General features: G+C 39.1%; 1 long non-coding RNA gene across 1 annotated transcript; it reads right to left on the minus strand.

Annotated features, from left to right (window-relative positions):
• Nucleotides 1–268: 268 nt before the first annotated feature.
• On the minus strand, nt 269–6,154 carry LOC125921966 (uncharacterized). The gene is made up of 3 exons (XR_007457548.1): nt 6,002–6,154; nt 5,351–5,466; nt 269–1,254 (listed from the first exon to the last, which is right to left on the minus strand). It is a non-coding gene; the product is annotated as an uncharacterized LOC125921966 (long non-coding RNA).
• Nucleotides 6,155–6,474: the final 320 nt, after the last annotated feature.

Raw genomic sequence — 6,474 nt, forward strand, 5'->3', positions numbered from 1 at the left:
AGGGAGTGTGTCCTATGTGTGTTGTGTGTACTCTGCTGTTGAGTCCTAGCCTCTTTTTCCTTCAGTCCAGTCATCTGCAGAGGCTGTCTTTGCCTGTTGTGGGCAGTGTTTGGTCCCTGCCAGGTAGGGCACATTTTAACAAGGTGTGCACTGGTGTGCTTGTGAAATGAAACCTGCCACCACTGCTGCCAGAAGAGAGGCCATGCACAAGGCAGGTCGGAAGACCCAGTGCCAGTGAAGTTTGTGCCAGTCTTCTGGGGGAGGGGGCCTGCAGTGCTGGGACTGAGGCAAGCATGACTGCTAAGGGCAGACCTGCCAAAGTGTAGGGGGACAGGGCTTGGTATAAGCAAGTTAGACAGCGAATGTTGATGTTCAACTGGTTCCCACAGCAAGTGGCCCTGTGCTCATGTTGAAGGGAAGAGGGAGGAAATGGCACTTGCCAGTTTCTTTGTTCCCAGAGGGGACTCCTTGTGATCCTTGCTTCTCAGGGCCATGCTCTGCAATGAGTACATCACTCTCCCTCCCATATGCCACAGGTCTTTTTCTTTTCTTTTTCTTTTTTTAAAGTTTATTTATTTTTGAGAGAGAGACAGAGACAGAGAGTGAGCAGGGGAGGGGCAGAGAGACAGAGAGACACAGAATCCAAAGCAGGCTCCAGGCTCTGAGCCATCAGCACAGACCCCAACTCGGGGCTTGAATTCACGAACCATGAGATCATGACCTGAGCTGAAGTCGGATGCTTAACTGACTAAGCCACCCAAGCACCCTTGCCACAGGTGTTTTTCAAACTGTTCCTTCTGTGCTGTATTTTCACTGGCTCTGGTGCTGTCTCCACGCAGGTGGAGACTCAGCTTCCTAACACCCTCCAGGCTCCCCCCAAGCTCAGTAATTTTTAAAATTCCAGTATTTAAGTTCTGTTAGTCGTAAGAACTTGCTAAGTTTGGCCAAATGTTATGGGGATTCATCTTCCTTGTGCAGTCTCCCCAGCATGACAGTCTGTTTCTTGCCCTTCTCTGAGACCCAGCTCTGTCCAGCCATAAATGGCCATGGTTTCTTTCACTCCCAAACCACACCTTCACTCTTCTTACCTTCTTCAGTATGGCCTCTTCCCTACCTTTAGTTGCAAAGTCTGTTCTTCCAGTCTTCGGCCCATTTTCTGTGTTATTTACACTGATGTGAGTGCTATCTAGTTGTGTCTGTGGGATGAGGTGAGCTTAGGGTCCTCTTACTCTGCCATCTCCCCAGCTTTCTGACCTGCAAATAAATTTTTGAAATGAATTCTTAGAAGTGAGAAGTTTGTGTCAAAGAATATATGCAGTCAGATACTACTGAATTCCCTTCCATTCTATTTTATATTCCTAGCCAGTATCCCTATGTAGTTACCTTCTATAATGTGGTATATATGACTGAAAATAACAATGTGTATTCTCGAATTTTTGGTGTCAGTTCTGTTTGTTCCTTTGGTAAAATTGTTAATTATGCTGTTTAAATATAGTTTTATTAATTTTTTAACCTCCTTTTTTAAATGTTTGTTTATTTTGAGAAAGATAGTGTATATGTGAGTGGGGGAGGAGTAGAAATAGAGAGAAAGGGAGAGAGAGAGAGAGAGAGAGAGAGAGAGAGAGAGATAATCCCAAGCAGCTGATAGCACAGAGCCTGATGCCGGGCTCAAACCCACAAACCATGAGATCATGACCTGAGCTGAAGTCAAGAGTCTGGTGCTTAACTGACTGAGCCACCTAGGCACCCCTGTAGTGTATTTTTCTGTCCCTTTATGTTCAATCTTTCTATGACATTATGTTTTGTGTCTAGTTTGAATAGCATATACTTGGATTTTGGTCATGTTTTAACTTGTTATGATGATGATCATAATCATCATCACTATTTTATTTTGCTTACTTTTAATTTCCATTCCTACCTTCTGTTGGATTTATTGAGATTTCAGGTTGCTGGGGCTTTTTAAGGGCAAAATATATCTTAAAAGCACAACATTTTCTTTGTTATAATTTTTACCTGTGGCTTTTTTGTTTCAGAAATTGGAGACCATCTTTTCATTAAGCTGTAGTTCCTTCCTTCTCTTCCAGTTTAGGGAAAGTTGGAGAAAAGCTTATTTTGTAGAAACTAATTCGAAATTATTTTCATTTTTAAGTCATAATTTAAGTGTATATAAAGCACACAAGATGGTATTTCACAGTGTATGAGGCTTTTGAAAAAATAACATTTTTATTGTAATCTTTTGTACTGTAAAAATTTCCTATAAATACAATCAAAGAGACTCTTCTGAATATTCCTGTTATTAGGAAATATGCACTAAAATATTTACGGGTAAAGATTCATGATGTATGTAACTTATCTGCTGATGGTTCAGGAAACTAACTATAGATACGTAGATCTGTTAGAAGAAAAGGAAGAGAGGGAATGATGAAAATCAATGGTATACAAGAGAAAACAAATGTTGGTGGGGATGTGGAGAGAAAGGAACCCTCTTGTGCTGTTGGTAGGAAAGCAAACTGGTACAACCATTGTGGAAAACAGTATGGACATTCCTCAAAAAAGTAAAAACTAGAACGACCCTATGATCCAGCGATTGCATTAAAATTTTTTACCTAAAGAATACAAAAACACTAATTTGAAAGTATATATGCACCCCTATGTTTACTGCAACATTATTTACAATAGCTAAATTATGGAAGCAGCCCAAGTGTCTAATGATAGACGAATGGATAAAGAAGAAGTGGCATATAGATACAATGGAATGTAATTCAGTTATAAAAAAGAATGAAATCTTTTCATTTGCAACAACATGACGGGATCTAGAAAGTATAATGCTAAGCACAATAAGTCAGTCAGAGAAAGATAAATATCACATGATGTCACTCATATGCAGAATTCAAGAAACAAAACAAATGAGCAAAAGAAAAAAAGGGAGACAAATGAAGAAACAAATCCCTAACTATAGAGAGCAAACTGATGGTTAGCAGAGGGGAGGTGAGAGGGGGGATAGGTGAAACAGGTGATAGAGATTGAAGCATACACTTATCATGATGAGCACTGAGTAATGCATAAAATTGTTGAATCACTATATCATACGCCTGAAACTAATATAACACTGTATGTTAACTAGCTGGATTTAAAATAATAATAAAAATTGTTTTTAAAGGAAAAGAAAGTGAATGGTATAAAATGCTAACAACAGGTAAATCAGGGTGAAGGACATATGTGTACTTGGGGTAGTATTTTTATTTCAGAATATTTATAACTTTGAAATTATTTCCAAAGGAAGAATTTTAAAACTCCATATTTAATAAAAGGTTAAAAAGACAGTTCCTTTTGTGAAATTTTTCATTTCACAGTAAGTAAAAATAAATAAATAAACCAATACATTAATATTTTTGATGATTGGGTGCCACCCAGTGCTCAATTTCTGCAACTACAAAACTTGCCAATTCAAACCCAACTTCTCAAAACTGTTTTTGGAAATAGCTTTTGTTGATTTCTTTATGATGGCAAAATAAGATTATGAAAAAATGTGTGTGATATCAAAATCAGTAAAAAAAGAAAAAATGCCACAAGCTACTAAACTATGAAGAAAAGAGCCATGCATTGTGATCTCAAATGCAGATTTCTGCCTCCTTTAAATTTTATCAGAGTCTAAAGAAGACACCAAAGTAAAGAGAATATACAGAAGGACTCTGATCAGTACACAGAGTAGTCAAAAGCACAGGTTTATATATAATCCATGATAATTATATGGTATAGAATTTATTTAAAACATTCATATACTTGGGGTGCCTGGGTGGGCCAGTCGGTTAAGCATCTGACTTCAGCTCAGGTCATGATCTCATGGCTAGTGGGTTTGAGCCTTGGGCTCTGTGCTGACAGCTCAGAGCCTGGAGCCTGCTTTGGATTCTGTCTGCCCCCTCTCTCTGCCCCTCCTCCACTCACACTCGGTCTCTCTCTCAAAAATAAATAAACATTAAAAATTTTTTTAAAAAATAGGGTCTTATTTTATTTAGTTTTGATTATTTAAAAATATTTTTAATCACTTCAAAGATAGTTATTTTATTCTCCTTCAGTTTGTCTTTTTAGTTATCTCAAGTTCTGGTACTTACATTCACTGATTGTCACTCATGGTGGAATAATTTCTCATGCTTTAACAATTTTTTCCAGCAAACTCAGCTTTAGTTGGGGCTGTGTTTTCTATGAGTCTAAAACAGACTAGACATCTTCCTGTCTTGGAGAACACATTGCATTCTGATCTACTCTTTCACTGAGGGTGTAGACCTTACCTCCACCTCCTTACCCCTTGTGAAACCAAGTCCCTTATAGCCTGTGAATTTAGTCTCTTGAGGGGATTATTTTTATATTTGATTTAGCAATTCTTTGAATGGGAGGGTAGATTTTTCTAGGCCTCTTATTGGACTTGGGATGCTTGACCTTGTTAAAGGATGATTTTTTTGAAAAGCTAAAGTCAGAACTTTCATACAGATATAATATGAACATACAGATATAATATGAACATGTATTAAAGATTTATTTAACTCATTGTTAACGAAGGAGCCAGTACAACGTTAACTAATCCAAAGGGGAAGTCAAAGGATCACAAATTTATATGGAATAAAGAAATGTTAAAATGAATTTACGAATGAACAAGAAAACTGGCTTTTTCCATGGGGAGGAGGGAAGTCAATCCCAAACATCCTCGGACAGAATATATTTGCACATCTATGGACAAGACATACTTTGCATGCTATCATTCATCCACAGTTTACAGAGCTGTAAAATAGCTGACACGCAGTGAAAGGCTAGAGTAAGATACCTGAAAAAGTGGGTTCTAAATAGTGCTTAGTTTTGCATTGAAGAATCCCAATAATCTTTTTTTGCTATTTTCAAATATTCTTAGGACTGACAGTCTCCCTTTGACCAAACTTTAATCAGTCTCCTCTGAACTCTGTTGTTGTGGACTAAATGTGTCCTTCCCAATTCCTATGTTGAAATTCCAGGGGCGCCTGGGTGGCTCAGTCGGTTAAGTGTCCGACTTCGGCTCAGGTCACGATCTCGCGGTCCGTGGGTTCGAGCCCCGCGTCGGGCTCTGTGCTGACCACTCAGAGCCTGAAGCCTGTTTCAGATTCTGTGACTCCCTCTCTCTCTGACCCTCCATCGTTCATGCTCTGTCTCTCTCTGTCTCAAAAATAAATAAACTTAAAAAAAAAAAAAGAAATTCCAACCCCCAAGGTAATGATATTAGGAGGTGGAGACTTTGGGAGGTAAAAATGATTGGGACATGAGGGTAGCGCTCTTGTGAATGGGATTTGTGCCCTTATAAAAGTGGCCCAGAGAGTCCCCTCACCTCTTCCACCTTGTGAGGACACAGCAGGAAGATGGCCATCTATGAATGAGAAACTGGGCTTTCGTCAGACATCAAATCTGCTAGTACCTTTATCTTGGGCTTCCCAGATTCCAGAACTGTGGGGAATAAATGTTGTTTAAGTCCTAGTCTGTGATATTTTTGTTGTAGCAGCTCGGACTGACTCAGACATCTCTTTTAAACTCTTGGGCTTCTGTATTTGCCTTTTCATTGTTCAATTGTAGCAAGAATCCTGCTAAGCAAGTTTGCCTGAATCCCCTGTCCTCAATATCTGGTTGGGTTCCTTGGTCTCCATCACCTCTTAGGTGACGTCTGATTACCCTGCCTGCCTTCAGCAAGAATCCTACCAAGTCAGCTTAGCCCAAATCTTCCTTACCACTGATGTTTCCTCTTAGTAATTTTCCATTCACTGACCCCCACCCCACCCTTGGCTATAAATTCCCACTTTCCTTATTGTATTTGGAGTTGAGCTTAATCTCTCTCCCCCCACTGCAAAACCCCATTTCAGTGGTACCTACACCTATAGAAATGGTCCTGAATAAAGTCTGCCTCACTGTTCTTTAATGAATGTCATGAATACAGTTTTTAAACACAACCTTGGATTTCATAGTAATTTCGCAGAGAAGATCTTACCTTGGTAATGATTTCTTTATCTTCATAATGGAAAAAAAGAAAAACCACAGTATTTTCTCTTCAATCTGTTGCTCAGTTGGTGGATCCTAACCTGAGGGTGGGAGTCAGGGATAGCGAAAGAAAAAGAATTACTTTAATATTTCCTCCCAGCTCTCCTGAAATTTCTGAGAAAATATAAGGGGCCATAAATAAACATTTGATTATTTATTGAGCAAATAAACATTTGATTGACCCTCGGGAATTTAATGTATCAGGCTCTTTATTTATAGAAGAGTAGCGGATGATGGGAGCAGGAGAAGCAGTTGCTGATTGGTAGAATACGCACAGGGCACAAATACTTTAGGTTCTAGGGACAGACAGTCCATTCTCCCCCACCTACCACCCCAGACCATTCCTTGTGAAGCATATGTTGAAAACCACTACAGGAATTTGAGAGATGAAATTGCATTCAGGATTTTCCTTTATATTTCAGG

Source organism: Panthera uncia, chromosome C2 (assembly GCF_023721935.1).
Source record: "Panthera uncia isolate 11264 chromosome C2, Puncia_PCG_1.0, whole genome shotgun sequence".
Taxonomy (NCBI): domain Eukaryota; kingdom Metazoa; phylum Chordata; class Mammalia; order Carnivora; family Felidae; genus Panthera; species Panthera uncia.